Source organism: Arachis hypogaea, chromosome 17, assembly GCF_003086295.3.
Source record: "Arachis hypogaea cultivar Tifrunner chromosome 17, arahy.Tifrunner.gnm2.J5K5, whole genome shotgun sequence".
Classification (NCBI taxonomy): domain Eukaryota; kingdom Viridiplantae; phylum Streptophyta; class Magnoliopsida; order Fabales; family Fabaceae; genus Arachis; species Arachis hypogaea.
In genome coordinates, this window is record NC_092052.1 from 80683068 (window position 1) to 80701049 (window position 17982).

A 17982-nucleotide genomic window follows, 5' to 3' on the forward strand; every position below is an offset into this window, starting at 1 on the left:
ATAGTAAATGACGTGCATAAGCTTGTTAAGTCTTTGTCCCAACACTGCACCAATGGCATGGTCACTGGCATCACACATTAATTCAAATGGTAATGTCCAGTCAGGTGCAGAGATGACTGGTGCTGTGACCAGCTTGGCTTTCAGGGTCTCAAACGCCTGCAGACACTCTGTGTCAAACACAAATGGCATGTCAGCAGCTAGCAGGTTGCTTAGAGGTTTTTCAATTTTTGAAAAATCCTTTATGAACCTCCTATAGAATCCTGCATACCCTAGAAAGCTTCTGATTGCCTTAACATTGGCAGGTGGTGGTAATTTCTCAATTACCTCTACCTTGGCTTAATCTACCTCTATTCCTTTGCTTGAAATTTTGTGCCCAAGGACAATTCCTCCAGTCACCATAAAGTGACATTTTTCCCAGTTTAAGACCAGGTTAGTCTCTTGGCACCTTTTCAAGATAAGTGCTAGATGATCAAGACAGGAGCTAAATGAGTCTCCAAATACTGAGAAGTCATCCATGAAGACTTTCAGGAACTTCTCTACCATATCAGAGAAGATAGAGAGCATGCACCTCTGAAAGGTTGCAGGTGCATTGCATAGACCAAAAGGCATTCTTCTGTAAGCAAATACTCCAGATGGACATGTAAATGCTGTTTTCTCTTGGTCTTGAGGATCCACTGCAATTTGGTTGTAGCCTGAATAGCCATCCAAAAAGTAGTAGTATTCATGGCCTGCTAGTCTCTCTAGCATCTGGTCTATGAATGGTAAAGGAAAATGATCCTTTCTGGTGGCTGTATTGAGCCTTCTGTAGTCAATACACATACGCCACCCTGTAACTGTTCTTGTGGGAACCAGTTCATTCTTTTCATTATGAACCACTGTCATGCCTCCCTTCTTGGGGACAACTTTGACAGGGCTCACCCAGGGGCTATCAGAAATAGGATAAATAATCCCAGTCTCTAGTAACTTAGTGACCTCTTTCTTCACTACTTCCTTCATGGCTGGATTTAGCCGTCTCTGTGGTTGAACCACTGGCTTAGCATCATCCTCCAATAGGATCTTGTGTATGCATCTTGCTGGGCTAATGCCCTTAAGGTCACTTATGGACCACCCAAGAGCTGTCTTGTGTGTCCTTAGCACTTGAATTAGTGCTTTCTCTTCCTGTGAATTTAAAGCAGAGCTTATGATCACTGGAAAAGTGTCACCTTCTCCTAGAAATACATATTTCAGGGATGGTGGTAGTGGTTTGAGCTCGGGTTTAGGAGGTTTCTCCTCTTCCTGAGGGATTTTCAGAGGTTCTTTTATTTCCTCTGATTCCTCCAGATCAGGCTGAACATCTTTAAAGATGTCCTCTAGCTCTGATTCAAGACTCTCAGTCATATTGATCTCTTCCACCAAAGAGTCAATAATATCAGTGCTCATGTAGTCATTTGATGTGTCTGGATGCTGCATAGCTTTGACAGCATTTAACTTGAACTCATCCTCATTGACTCTCAGGGTCACTTTCCCTTTTTGTACATCAATAAGAGTTCGTCCAGTTGCTAGGAAAGGTCTTCCTAAAATCAGAGTTGCACTCTTGTGCTCCTCCATTTCTAGCACTACAAAGTCAGTGGGAAAGGCGAATGGCCCAACCTTGACAATCATGTCCTCAATGATGCCTGATGGATATTTAATGGAGCCGTCAGCAAGTTGAAGACATATCCAGGTTAGTTTGACTTCTTCAGTCAACCCAAGCTTTCTGATAGTGGACGCAGGTATTAGGTTGATACTTGCTCCAAGGTCACATAGAGCTGTCTTGGTGCAAGCACCCTCTAATGTGCATGGTATCATAAAGCTTCCTGGATCTTGAAGCTTTTCTGGTAAGCTCTTTAGAATGACTGTATTGCATTCTTCAGTGAGAAATACTCTTTCAGTTTCTCTCCAATCCTTCTTATGACTTAAGATCTCTTTCATGATCTTAGCATAAGAGGGTATTTGCTCAAGTGCCTCTGCAAACGGGATCTTTATTTCAAGAGTCCTGAGATAGTCTGCAAAGCGGGCAAATTGCTTATCCTATTCTGCTTGGCGGAGCTTCTGAGGATAAGGCATCTTGGCTTTATATTCTTCAACCTAAGTTGCTGCAGGTTTATTCCCTACATAAGTGGTTGGAGAAGCCTTCTTAGAGGGGTTACTATCAGCACTTGCAGGTGTCTGATTCCTTATTGGCGTTTGAACGCCAGGATTGGGTGCTGGATGGGCGTTTAACGCCAGTTTCCCACCCTTTTCTGGCGTTTGAACGCCGGAACTGGGCAAGGAATGGGCGTTTAATGCCAACTGTTCTCCCTTTTCTGGCGTTTGAACGCCAGAGTTATTCCTCTCTGGGCTCTTGATGTCCTTAGAGGGATCTTGGGTAGTGGTTTGGTCATCCTCTGTCATTTGTTCCTTTCTTGACTTTCTGTTATTTTGAGCTGAGTTATTCAATGTCTTCCCGCTCCTTAGTTGGACAGCTTGGCATTCTTCTGTTATCTGTTTAGACAGCTGCTGTCTTGTCTGATTCAATTGTGCTTCTATATTCTTGTTAGCATTTTTAGTGTCTTGGAGCATCTCTTTGAATTCTGCTAATTGTTTTCTCATAAGGAGTAATTGCTGATTAAGTTCAACAATCTGTTCTTGAGGATTGGGATCAGTAGTTACTGCCATAGCCTCTTCTTTTATGGAGGACTCACTATTTGAGTACAGATGTTGATTTCTAGCAACTCTATCTATGAGCTCTTGAGCTTCTTCAATTGTTTTTCTTATGTGTATAGATCCACCAGCTGAGTGGTCTAGGGACATCTGAGCTTTTTCTTTAAGCCCATAGTAGAAGATGTCTAACTGTACCCACTCTAAAAACATTTCAGAGGGGCATTTTCTCAGCATCCCTCTGTACCTCTCCTAGTCATTATAAAGGGATTCATGATCCTCTTGTTTAAAGCCTTGGATGTCCAGCCTTAGCTGTGTCATCCTTCTTGGAGGGTAAAATTGATTTAGGAATTTGTCTGTTAATTGTCTCCAGGTTTTTATGCTTGATGTGGGTTTGTTATTTAACCACCTCTTAGCTTGATCTTTTACAGCAAATGGAAACAATAATAATCTGTAGACATCCTGATCCACTTCTTTATCACGTTCTGTGTCAGCAATTTGTAAGAACTGTGCCAGAAACTCAGTAGGTTCTTCCTGTGAAAGACCAGAATACTGGCAATTTTGCTGCACCATGATAATGAGCTGAGGATTTAGCTCAAAGCTGCTTGCTTTGATGGGAGGTATACAGATGCTACTCCCATATGCAGCTGTAATGGGGTTAGCATATGACCCCAGAGTCCTTCTGGACTGTTCGTTTCCATTTATGTCCATGATGGAGAAAAGGGAATCGATATGAATTGCAATTAAATTATATTTTTATTTATTTTTTTATTTTATTTAATTAAAAGTGACCGAAAATAATAAAATAAAATAAAGGGAAAATAAAATAAAATTTTGAAAACTAAAAGAAAATAAAATCAAAGCAAATTGAAAACTAAATTAATTAATTAATTAAAAAGATTTTGAAATTAGCAATTAAAAAGATATGATTGAAAATTATTTTGAAAAAGATATGATTGCAAATTAAAAAAAAAAGATATGATTGAGAATTATTTTAAAAAAGATATGATTGAGAAGATTTGATTGCAAATTAAAAAAAAGATATGATTGAAAAGATATGATTGAAAAAATTAAAAAGATTTGATAAGATCAATTTTTGAAATTAGAATATTGACTTGACTAAAAAAAAGATATGATTTTGAAAATCTTTGACTAAATTAATGCAAAATTTCGAAATTTATGAGTAAAATAAAGAAAGGATATTTTTTTGATTTTTTAATTTTAATGCGGAAAGAGAAAAACAACAAAATGACACTAAACTTAGAAATTTTAGATCAAAACACAGAGAACAAACAAGAAAACTTTGAATGTCAAGATGAACACCAAGAACACTTTGAAGATCAAGATGAATACCAAGAACAATTTTTGAAAATTTTTTTTAATAAAATAAAAGCACAAAGGACACCAAACTTAAAATTTTTAGAAAACTGGGCACAATATTTTCGAAAAATTAAAGGAAAAACAAAGAAGACACCAAACTTAGAATTTTTAAAGATCAAGAAAGACTAAGAATCATGCAAATTCGAAAAAATTAAAAGAGAGTAAAAGCATGCAATTGACACCAAACTTAAAATATGAAACTAAACTCAAATAAAAGACTCTAAACCAACAAAAATAAAATATTCCTAATCTAAGCAACAAGATAAATCGTCAGTTGTCCAAACTCGAACAATCCCCGGCAATGGTGCCAAAAACTTGGTGCACGAAATTACAATCACACTTTTGCAACTCCGCACAACTAACCAGCAAGTGCACTGGGTCGTACAAGTAATACCTTACGTGAGTAAGGGGCGATCCCACGGAGATTGTCGGCTTGAAGCAAGCTATGGTTATCTTGTAACTCTTAGTCAGGATATCAATAATTCTCAGATTTAATTATAAAAAGTAAAAGAACATGAAATAAATACTTGTTATGCAGTAATGAAGAACAAGTTGAGGCTTTGGAGATGCTTTGTCTTCTGAATCTCTGCTTTCCTATTGTCTTCTTCTTCATGCATGCAAGGCTCCTTCCATGGCAAGCTTTATGTTGGGCATCACCGTTGTCAATGGCTACTTCCCGTCCTCTCAGTGAAAATGTTCCAAATGCGCTGTCACCGCACGTCTAATCATCTGTCGGTTCCTGATCATGTCGGAATAGGATCCATTGATCCTTTTGCGTCTGTCACACGCCCAACACTCGGGAGTTTGAAGCTCGTCACAGTCATCCCTTCCCAGATCCTACTTAGAATACCACAGACAAGGTTTAGACGTTCCGAATCTCAGGAATGGCCGCCAATAATTCTAGCCTATACCACAAAGGTTCCAATCTTAGATTAGAAACCCAAGAGATATACATTCAAGCTTGATTGCATAAAGAACGGAGGTGGTTGTCAGGCACGCGTTCATAGGCGAGAATGATAATGATTGTCACGGATCATCACATTCATCAGGTTGAAGTACGAATGAATATCTTAGAATAGAAGCAAGCATGATAGAATGGAAAACAGTAGTAATTGCATTAATTCATGAAGAACAGCAGAGCTCCTCACCCCCAACAATGGGGTTTAGAGACTCATGCCGTAGAGAATACAATAAGAAACGTGTAAAGTGTCATGAGGTACAAGATGAATCACTAAAAGTAATTTTTATAGTAAATTAGTGACCTATGGTTACAGAAAATGAGTAAGCTAGGGTGTTTAGTGTAAAAATCCACCTCTGGGGCCCACTTGGTGTGTGCTTGGGTTTAGGAAAATCGGTTTTTGTTAAAAACAGAAAATCGGTTTAACCGGGTTTACGGTTTACTGGTGCAGCTTAGCACCAGCACTCTCTGATGAATTTAGCAATGCTAAGGCCTCATTATACACGTTTTATTCTCATAATAAATATGTTACTAGTGTCATTTATGCTAGTAGCTCAGAAAATAATTTTTAGAGATGTTTTTACGAGTGTTCCAATACACCTAGTTTTAGTAGTTGTACACCAGAGATATTTTAATATTATTTTAACCCACCTCCAAGCCAACCAATCACAACTCACCTTACACCCCCAAGACCTCCAAGGCTGTCTCATTTCATCATTTTGGCCGAAAATAACAAGAGAGAAAAGAGAGAAACTTTCATGAACACTTAATCTTCAAAGCTTGATTTCTTCTGAACTAAAACTCAAATCAAAACTCCGAATTCACCAAAATGATCCTCTCCTCTTCCTCTACATAACCATGTGACATATCAAGGCTGGAAATAAGGTGAGATGGCTGTCTCCCTCCCATTTCAATTCCGTTTTCAAGGAAAACCATGCAAAACATGTGTTTTCTTGATGTTCTTCCTTAGGAATCATGCTTAACTTGACTTGAGGGCAAGAAACATGAATTTCCAGCAATTCTAAGGTGAGGTATCTCTTCCTAACATACTGAGTGAGATTTGTTCAGTTGAGAGTTTCTGGATTTAAAGTTGTTCTTGATGTGATTTAGGAGGAAAAAGTGCTTAAGGACCACCTGAAAGTTTAACCGAATTAGGAGCAGCAAAACCAGGTAGGATTTGGTAAAATTAATGTTGATTAATTGTGTTTGAATTGTGTGATTATGATATGGTTTGGTTATGCTTGAAATTGATTGTTTATATGAGTGATTCTTGTTGAAATTTTGGTGAAAATTTGATGAAATTTGATGATATTCAACTTTGAATTTGTGTTCTTCATGGCTGCTGGAAAAACGAACCCTAGACCTTAAATTGGGGTTCAATTTGTGTTAAAATCATGTAGAAAAGATGGGGTTTTAGTGGCTTTAAATTTATTATGAATTATGGTAAAAATCGGTTGCTGAAAAGACTGAAAAATGGGTAAAAACAGAGAAAGAATCTGAAGAATATATGAAGAACACTTTGAGTGTGGTGAAGAACATTGAAGAACACCTTTTAGATCTTAGAAAGGGCAAGGAAGTAAAATTTTTGGTGTTTAAGGGGTTATATGGTAATTTCTGAAAGTTAGAGTGGTAAAAGTAGAAATATTAAAAGTTACGGGTGGTAAAAAGTGAATTTTAAAGGTTAAAGGTAAAGTTAAGGTAATTTTGGAAAATATATTAATAAAATAATAAATAATAATAAAATATTAAATAATAATATTTAATTAAAAATAATATTTTAATAAAAATAATAAAATAATGCGAAAAAGGTAGTTTTCTGTAAAAGCTTTAGAAAGACAACTTTAAGTGCAGAATCTCATAATTACCTTCATAAAACACTTAGGGAATGGTAATAACATGATAGTGAGGCAAAGATAAAGAAAAGATAAAAAGTTAAAGAAAAGATAAAAACCAAAGAAAATTCTGTAAATTTTTACTGATAGAAAAACAGACAGAGACTAGTGAACAAACTAGGGCAACATAGTTAGTCCTTGAGTTGCGACTAGGGTTAGGTATTATATGAAAAGTTAAACTGTTTCAGTATAGACTTAATGAACCTATACTTGGGACAGGCTAACTATTCATACCGAAATTTACATATGCTTTAAATACATACGTTAAGCAGAGAAATCAGAGCAGAATAAAGAAAACACAGAGAACAGAGTAACCAGAGAAAAGTAAAGAGATACAGGGAAAAGAGTAATCAAAGCAGAGTAAAAAGACAAAGTGAAAAGAGTAATATGATAAAGAGAAATGGTTTGAGCCAAGATATTGTGAAATTGAAAGATGTAAAGTTTGTATAGTATGATTGAATAGAGAAAGAAAGAAGTACTGCATAAGAATGTGAAAGTGATGATGAATAATGAGAATGATATTGAATGATGATAATGAGAAAAGTGTAATATAACAAAGAGAATAGAGGAGAAGAGTATAAAAATAAAGAGTTAAGCATTGTGGCATGATATTCTATTATATGTTCATCTGATGCTTTTCTATTGGCCCTAGAGGTCCTATAGGCCCAAGTTCACCTACAGTAAGTTGTTATTCCTGTAGGCCGAAGTTCACCTGCAGTGAAAATCAATTGTGTATCTTAGGGTGTTGCTCCTGTAGGCCGAAGTTCACCTACAGAGAGTTGTGATACCTGTAAGCCGAAGTTTACTTACAGGGGCGCTATTTCTGTAAGCCGAAGTTCACTTACAGAGGTGCTATTTCTGTAGGCAAAAGTTCACCTACAGAAAGTTGTTGTGATTAAACCATTTCTGTAAGCCGAAGTTCACTTACAGATGTGTTATTTCTATAGGCCGAAGTTCACCTACAGAAAGTTGTTGTGTTGTGTTTAGACTATTCCTGTAAGCCGAAGTTCACTTACGGGAGTGCTATTTTTGTAGGCCGAAGTTCACCTACAGAAAATAAGCCATATCTAGGACTAGTTCCTAGGTAATGTCGGGCTGTAGGGTGTAAACTGACACGTGAGCTCATGGCCTGTATAGGACAGACATGCATCATACTTGGTTGCACATTTCCTCTGTTATGATTGTTGTTTGAATGTATGCTTTCTTTGTTTTCATTCTATTCTCTGTGTCTGTGTTTTGTTTTCTTGTATTTTTTTGTTTGTGCTTTACTTTATATTTTCTCTATTTATCTGTTTTATTTGTCTACCACTTCTCGGTATTCTGCTATTTATCTGCTAAACAACACGGAATTAATGAACGTAACTAATTACCCCGATCCTCCTAAGAACTCCCCAATTCTTACCCCTTCTCTCTCCCTTCCCCCTTCAGATGGAAGTAAGAGTACCTTACCATAGTTCGCTGATGACCGTTTGCAAGAAGAGGATTCTGCTCTAGATAGTCTTCTGAGTCTAGGGTGAATATCGTTCTCTGTTTACATGTATATACTATGAGACCAGCCAACGTCTGCACCCTGTTCGTATGCGCACTTTAACCTAAATCCTGTGAACGAGATTCCTGTTGTGTGGCTACTTCATGAGGTACCAGAGAGACGTCCAGTGGAAAAGTCTGATCGTGCAAAGGAGTAGCAGATGATGTTCTATCTTTTTATGATGTTCCACCTTACTTGATTTTTAAAGACTTAGAACGTACTTTCCCTCGCTTTAGTAGTTTAGAGGGACTAGGTGAGTATAGAGTCTAGACTAGCCAGGGTGCCAGCTTAGGGACTTCTTGAACAGGTCAGGGCCTAGGATGTTGTATGTATATATATGTATATAGTTATTATCTAGCTATACCTAGGGGTGTTCTAACTAAAAGTCTATACTTAAATAAAAGTTGGATCACTGAATGTTGTTGACTGCTTGTGATGTATTTATGTGTGGTTGTTTATAACTGTTTTATCTGTTATCAGTTGTGAATTGATTATGAATGATTCCGTCTATTAATCCAAATGTTTTCAAAAAAAAAAAAACCCGCAAATTAACTACGTTTTTAACAATGAATCAGGCTCATATGATAAATAATAGATAATAATTAGGAAGACAAATTGGTAGCGCTAAGTTTCTGGTATGATATAGACATATTGAAAATTGGGTCATTACACTCGACCTACTTCCGAAAATCCAAGAAAGAGCTCGGATCAGGGAAGAAGCGCTAAAGCGCCGAATGGCTTCATGATATAATCAAAAAGTAGTGCCAAGAGGTTTCGCTGAAAATGATCTCATCCTAATCCGAAATGATATTGGAACAACTCGACCTGGAGAAGGAAAGCTGACGGCAAACTGGAAAGGACCCTACCGAGTCATAGAAGTACTTGGGAAGGGCTACTACAGATTATCCGAACTCGACGGGCGAGAGTTCCCCAGATCGTGGCACGCCTGCAACTTAAGAAGGTACTATAGTTAGAAATAAAGGATACCAGCATGAGATGCACTCTTTTTCCTGAAAAGGTTTTTTTTTAATGAGGCACCATGTTGAGATCCAGAAATTATCCAATTCAAAAGGATAAAAAATCTATATGTACATATTTTCATTGTCTTTTAAATAAAATATATTAGACGATTCTACAAGTTTTTAAGACGCGTTAATCTGAAACATTCATCGTCCGATTATAAAGCAACAGATTGGCAAAAAGTGAAAAACAAATTCACTGTCCAATCACGATAAAGACCAAGAGAGATGAAAACCAAATTCTTCTAAAGGTCGACTAAACGAGGATTTAATCCACTTTCTACAAATCAGAAAAGATGAAAACAGAATAATGCAATAAGTTATCGAAAGTGATCCGGAGAAAGGACCAGACGAGGTCTTAATGGATTGCTAAATAATAACTTAAAGACTGGCCGACATTAAAAAAGTCGGACCGAGTCAACCCAAGTTATCAGCAAATCCCTGGAAAGAGGTCTGGCCAACCCTATAAAAGAGGAATTGCTATAACTTAGAAGAGATCGACATGACGAAGTCGGTCTCCTACGAAAAACAAGTTATAAAAGTAATCCCTAAAAGAGACCTGACAAAGGTCCAAGAAAGAGGATTACAAAATAACTTAGAAGAGATCGACATGACGAAGTCGGTCTCCTACGAAAAACAAGTTATAAAAGTAATCCCTGAAAGAGACCTGACAAAGGTCCAAGAAAGAGGATTACAAAAATAACTTGGAAAAGGACGACGTAAAGAAGTCGGTCTCCCACAAACAAGTTATAAAGGTAGTCCCTGAAAGAGACCTGACAAAGGTTCAAAAAAGAGGACTACAAAAATAACTGGAAAGAGGACCAACATAAAGAATCGGTTATGGATTGCTAAAAATAAATACAAGTAAGATCGAGAAAACCGAAATGACAGTTGGATCCACACATCCACAACCTCAAAGGATCCAAGCTACAAGCAATAAGTACAAAGCAATCCAAAGAGGCCGAGCAGCAAGGCTCCAACATTCTCAAAACCCAGAAAGGTGCCAAGACAAGTGCAAACAAGCATGATATAAAATACAATATTATAACAAGCTTCAGGGTCAGGCCCAAAAGCTTGAAAGTTACTTGTTGTTTTTTCAAAATAAAAAGTTGCTAAACAAGCAACCAGAAGGAGTATCAACAGTTAGCAAAATATTCAAACTACAAAATAAAGAGTTTAAAAGCCCACAAGCCGGGCTATCTGCACAAACATCCAAGAAAAATTATCTAAAGATCGGGAGCCTTCTCGGCAACATCAGTACGGGGAGAAGGAGGGCTAGTCTGAATAGGCACAGTATCCACGGTACCATCATCCTGATTCAAGATCTGACAGTCCGGATCAGAAACGGAATGACCGACCTCAACTAAAGGAACTGTACAAGTTGACATTTTGGCAGAAGGCACAGGGGGAGGTTCGACATCGTCATCATCCTGGTCATCAGGGACAATCTTACCATCTCTCACAATATTGTCCAGGCTAAAAAAAGTAAGGTCGGCCTCGGGAGTAATAATTCCAACCTGCTCCTTCAGGTTCTTGTAAGCAGCATTCACACTGCCAACAAGATGACCCTGGAGCTCGGAGTAATCAGCTCGGGTGTTCTCCAACTCCTCCTTCAAATGCATTCCCTCCCGATAGGATGTGATGTAGCTGTCTTTATGCCTCAATGTCGTGTCCTCGGCCAATCGCACAGAAGCCGCCAGAGCAAGGGAACTCGCTTTCTCATTCTTCAGATCCTTCTCCAGTTTGGCCACCTTCACCTCAAGCTCCTCCTTCAAGCCCTTCATCCGATCGAACTCCTGTTTTGCCTCCTCCATAGAAGCTTTGGTGGCATGGAGGGGAAGATTTTGAGTAGTTCGGTACAAGGCAGCTCCCATATGTGCCATTTTTACACTACTCCGAGTTATAAAATCCAAATGACGAAGGAGTGATACATCATCCATAGGGAGGACACCGTAGGGACCGATCTGCTGATCTACGAACACGACCGCATCAAAATCAGGGGTATCATGGTTGAAAGGCTCAATTGTTTTTTGTTTCTTGTTGGGAGGAGCACCAGAAGTGGCAGCGGAAGACTGTGGAGGGTCGGCCAGGCGAACCCGAGGAGTGGGAATCACCTTCCTCGGCCCAAGAGAACTCGGCACGGGCGGTTTCACCTGAACTTGAGAAGATCCCTCTCCCGTCGCCTTGGCCGAGATATTTTGAGCAGCAGCAGCCTTCCTGGCCTTTTTGAAGGCCTTCATGGAATCATTGTTTTTTGACATCTCTGAAAATACAGAACCAACCACAGTAAAAGGTCACAATCACAAAAAGAGGAAGCAAACTAAGAAACAAATACAGAAACAAGTCAGACAGTACCCAAAACAATTCGAACCAGGGACGGATCACTCAAAAACCTTTTTGTATCAAGATGGGGTGGTTCCCCCCATAAATCTTCAAGAATAATAACAAAAGCCCACTCAACCTCGTCAAGCATCTCCCATGTATAATGAGACACTCTCACATCCTTCTGCCACTCTAGAGGGAAAACAGGCTCATCATTCTCATCAAGAAAAAAGGGGCGGACCCCCTCAACAGCACGGACTCTAAAGAAATAATTCTTAAAGTCCTTAAAAGACTCATCGTACATGGAAAAAACTTTATGACCCTGGGCAGACCTGAAAGAAACCCAGGAAGCTTTCTTTTTGGAAGAGGCACCAGGCTTGGCAGAAACAAAAAGATAAAGGAAAAGAGTTTGAGAAGGTGTTACGCCTAACTCTTGGCAAAGCAGCTGAAAGATCTTGATAAAACCCCAGGAATTTGGATGAAGCTGGGATGGGGCAATGTTACACGACCACAACAAGTCGGTCTCGAAAGCAGTAAATGGAAAAGTAATGTCCAACTGGCTGAAGAAATATTCATAGGCATAGAAGAAAGGACACTCCCCCTGACCGAAGTAGGAAAACAAACCCTCTCGTCAGAGTTGGGTACTACAAGCTCATAATCCCTTTCCCGGGCACTGCTACCATAAATCCTATGATGTTTCCTCAGCTCTACACAAAAATCAGCGTCCACCACAGAGACACACATTAAGACAAGGGAGTCCAGCCAATCAGACATCCCCTCGGGAACTTTAGAAGACATCTCTACAATGTTATTGCGAGAAGACATGAGGCCAACTAATCCTATAATAAGAAAAGAAGATTGGATTACTAAAAAACATCTCGGACGAGGGGCATAACAACTCGACTAATATGATACAGAAGAACAAAATAGAAAAGGAAAACCCCAAGACTCAAGCCAAAGTCCTGGGGCATCCTTTGGAGGCAATAACAAAGCAAGGTTTCAGGAAAAATCTACAGCTTACATCCCGGCATCTCTCAAACAAGAAAAGAAGATTTCAAATAACAAACATTTCGAAAAAGAAAGTCAAAACACAAAAAGTCATCAAAGCCACTATCTTTTTACAGTCTATCAGCAAAAAGCATCGCCAACATCAAACATGCCAAGCGGAAATCATCAAAGGCACAACCTTTTTTCAGAATCAAACAAAACCATCATCAAAAGCACAAACAGAAATGGTGATAACATGCAAAAGCCCTAAAAGCATCAAACAACAGAAAAGGCGAAAAGATTCATGTAAAAAGGTGAAGAAATTCCCAGAACACACATTAAAATAGCAATCAGGCACAGCAAAAATAAAAAGATCCAAACTTTCTCCAAGCAAAATCAAAACTTTCTCAAAATCAGAAATGAAAAAGTGACACAGAAAAGAAAAAGGAAGAAAAATCAAACCTAGAGAAATAGGAGAAAACCTCAAAAGAAAGCTGAAGAGCAGAAGAGGCAGGCGAAAGAGCCACCCCTCGAATGGAAAAACTCGCCAAAAGTAGGAAACAGAAGATGAAATCCAGAATCACCCCTCTTCCATAGAAAGCAGTAGCAAGCAGGCGTCGCAAGGAGAAACTATGAACTCTAGGCGAAAAACAGAAAGAAAGAAAAATAAGGGAGGTTATGAAGAAGAGAAACCGTTTCTAAATTGAAAAATTCAAAATAAAGCCAAGGAAAACGGGGCAATCAATACCAATTAATGAAGGTATTAAAAACCCTCGCATGTTCCCAAGGACAAAGCGCTGATATAAAAGCGCGCGCTTTTAGAGGAAAACGTTCCACATTCAAAAAGGTTCTACAAAGAAAGGAATCGACTAAATGCTTGAGTTCAGCTTCACTATAGAAGGACCGAAGTCAAGGACTCGACCTCGAAAAAGAAGACCGAACTCAAACAGGGGCACTGTTCATACCCTGGGTCGAGCTATCCGACCCGGGATGATTGGCGACAAAGCGACCGACCTTTTCAGGTCAAACTATCCGACCTTTTCCTAAAAGAGGTGGGCCAAATCGACAGGAAAGCCCAAAAAAGGGCCCAACTCAAGGAATACGATCCAAATCCAAAGGCAGCCCAAGCCTATAGAGATAAGGGCAATTCCATTGAAGATAAGCTGACCTCACCAAAAGATAAGATAAGATAAGATAACTAACTTATCTATCTAAGAAGGTCATCCCACACTATTATAAATACACTGGAGCATCCAGGTATAACTCATACTCTGATTCTACTAAAAATTTGTTTAATACCCATGCTAACTTAAGCATCGGAGTCTCTTGCAGGTACCCCCCACCCTCCGGTGACAAAGGATCAGCAGTGCAGCCAATGCAACAAGTCGGACACGACAGCTTCGGCCGCTACCCCCAACCGGACACGTCATCTCTGACCAGTACAGAAGAACTCGACCGAGATCGACCTACAGTTTCAGGTAACCCTCAGAACAACCTCCAAGGAAAAATGTGATTGAAGAATTGGAAGAAGGGTTCCAAGCAACAAGCCCTCCTATTTATGATGATTCCGAATCAACATATGATCCTTTTGAGCTTGAAGAATCCTTCCCAACTATGCTCGAAATTGATGAAGAGGTAGACTTCACTCAACCTCCTATTTATGATTTGAGTTACGGGGAAGAGCTTGAAGAAATTGGTGAAAAAGAGCTTGAAATTGAAGAAGCTTGGCAAGAGGTAGAGCTTGAAGAACCTTGCCAGGTGGTGGACGCCTCTAGAAGAGGATGGACGAGAGTGGAGCATGCTTTGTCAAGACTGTTGGGAACTCCTCCACCTAGGTTGTCATCTAATCCTTCATTTGAGTGGGTAAAACTTCCAACTCTTAGCTTTATTATCCCACTTGAATATGGTTTGCTTGAGACAGATGGCCAACTTAGGGCGCTTTGTTGAATTAAGCGTAAGAAGAAGATGTTTAGTGGTTGGCGTTGTAAGTCTAGGCTCATTATGGTTGGAAACTCAAAATTGAGGAGCATGGATTGGTGTAGTGCTCAATTGAATGGGTCTAGGAGGATAGTTTGGTGCTTCCATGAGAATTCATCTCTCTTGCCACCCGGAGGAAATCACCATGATCAACTCAAGGACGGGTGTGAAAACAAAGTGTGGGATCCCGGATCGCACAAGGAATATCAACTTTGGGAGCCTATGGTTTGTGAAGAACTCCATCAAAGCATGGAGTTATTAACTTTGAATGATGAAGCACAATGGAAGTCCAAGCATTGGTGGATGTTCAATGATGGATTCAAGCACAAGCCACCTTGATGAAGAGCTCCCCATAAGTCCAACTTAAGGACAATAAACAAATGTGCTAGGTGGGAGACACCCCACCATGGTAACATCTTTTCATTTTCTCTTTCGTAAATATTGGTAAAATTAGTTTAATTTCATGTTTTGTCTAGTTAGTTGAGTTTAATTGGGAGTCTAGTAGGTTAAATAAGGTTTTATGATGTTTTGGTAGCTATTTGGAGGTTTGGAATGCTTGGATTGGTGCAAAAACATAGAAAAAATTTGAAAAATAGAGCACCATCCACACGCACGCGTGCTTCACGCGTACGCGTGAATCAAGCAATTTCGACCATCCACACGCACGCGTCATGTACGCGTACACGTGGATTGAATTTTTCTACTTCCCATACATTCACCCGAGAGTTGTGCCTGAAGTGTGCCAAATTTATGCCCAAGGCACGCGCACGCGTACCTTGCGCATACGCGTCGACTCTCGGCTTTGCCATGCACACGTATGCGTCAGCCGTGCGTACGCGTTGCTGCCATTTCATCAATCCACGCTTACATGTACATGACGTGCACGCGTGGATTGCCTTGTTTCACTTATCTTCTTTTCTTCTCTTCTTTCCATTTCTTTCCTTCTTCTCTCTTCTCTTCTTTTCTTTCCACCCTTCAAACATCATCCAACACTACCAAACATCATATAACACCATTTTCCTTTTAGTTAGTTAGTTAAGTTTAATTTTTGTTTTCCATTATAAGTGTTGGATTACTAATCTTGTTTACTGTTCACTGCTGCTTAGTACTGATAGGATGTTTGTTTAACATCATTGTTATTAATTGTCATTGTTGGATTTTTTTTTAAGGTTGTATTTGGATACTTGGTTCGGAACTTTTCATGCTTAATGCTTGTGAACGCCAAGTACATGTTACATTGCCTTCATGCATCTTACCTCTTTGAATTGCATGTTTTGGCCACCATGCATTCATCATCCATTGCTAGGCAATTGTATATTATCATTGTGTTTTTTTAGGCGATGCTTGTTTGTGATCTACCCTTTGTTCATATCACCTATTTCATGAATTGAGATTGTGGAATTGTGAAATTGGATCGAAAGCTTACCTAGTGACGTATTTTTGAGCTTTTCTAAGCTTTGTGGACCATGCTTGCTATGTGAAATGATTTTTGACTTCTATATCCTTTTTTCTAAGTTCCATAACATCCATCTGTTTTACCTCTATGTCACTTAGGTGTTGTAACAACTTCAATATGTGTCATTGTTTGATGTGTGAGCTCTCTATACCATTTTGTTCATCAAATTTACTTACACATCAATCAATGTCCATGCATTATCCAATTTCACAATTGCTTGAATTTTGCTTGAATGCTTTTATGCTTCTTCACTACTTGTTGGGTTGTTTTAGCCTACAAGTCTTTTAAAGTATCTCAAGCACACTAGAATGAGTGAAATGCATGTTTTCTTTTGTGTAATTGTGATATAACTTTTTGTACTAGAGTGTGTATTCTAAACCGCGTGCAATTTTAGAACCCACACACTTATTTTTCATCAATGTCACACTAATTCACTCACTCCATTCTAGTGGTTCTTTCCTCATTCCAACAATTCACGCTTCCTTGCTTTTGTATTTTCTCATCTTACAGTGTTTATTTTATTTTTCATGATTGATGCACCATAAGCAAAAATGGAATCGGGAGGAAGAACACGCAGCAATTGGTTGACCTACCAGATGAAGGTGGCAACTTGGAGAGTCGCCGTACCCCCTTGCTCATTTAGTGCACCGAGGGCGGTGCAAACTTTTAAGTGTGGGGAGGTCGTCCGACCATTCGGTGTTTTTGGGTAACAAGTTTCTAATCCCGACACTCTTGCATTTCATTTTAGGATTTTTAGTTGCACTTTCTCATTTTGCATATGTATATATTAAGCTTAGGCAAAATCATGATATTTTCCAAGGATTTTATCTATAGGGCACCCCTATTGATTGAAAAAAATTTTTTTAGAACTTGCTTGAATTATATACTTTGTGGATCATGTTTTGAGCTAAGAACACAAGCATGTGAGATTTGAGCCTAATTGTGTGGTTACATCATACATAACCACTTACTTTCATTCTTGTGTGCATTATTCTCTTCCTATGATTGTAATCCTTGATTTGTTTGATTCTTTATGTCCATTACTTTGAGTATACATGAATTTATATGATTAAGGCCATTGTTCAAATAGCTCACTTACCCAAATAGCCTACCTTTTATCTTCCATTGTTAGCCAATGTTGAGCCTATGCTTAACCCATTTGTTCTTAATTGTTGCACATTACAAGCCTAAGTGAAAAATAATAAATATCCTTAATTTGAATCTTTGATTAGCTTAGGCTAGTGAGAGTGTTCATTATTTAATTTTGGGAGAGTTGGGAACATTGGGTAAAGATAAAAGTGTGTTTTTGTATTTGTGTTGAGAATCTTGGGAATTGGGTACATACTCATGTATTAATCATTTGTAAACCATATGCATTGATGTTCTTGTATATATTTTAGTTTGAAAAGAGAAAAAAAATGAGAAAAAAAAGAAAAAATATATATATATATAAGAAGAAAAAGAAAATATATAGAAAAGAAAAAAGAAAAAAGCAATAAAAAGGGGACAAAGTGCCCCAAAGTGAAGTTCAATAATAATCAATACATATGTGTGGTGATCAAAAGGGAATGCATGAGTGTGTGAAAAAGTGAAGAATGGATAGCTAGGTTTGTTTAGAATTGTATAGGTTGTCATAGGTTAGGTGGAAAGTTTAAATTAATCAAAGATTCAAATTTCAAGCTCATTTGACCATATGCATCCTACCTTGACCCTAGCCCCATTACAACCTCTGGGAAAGCCCTCATGATATTTGTATGCATGCATAAAGTAATTGTTGATTGTTAGATGAAAAATAAATCTTGGAA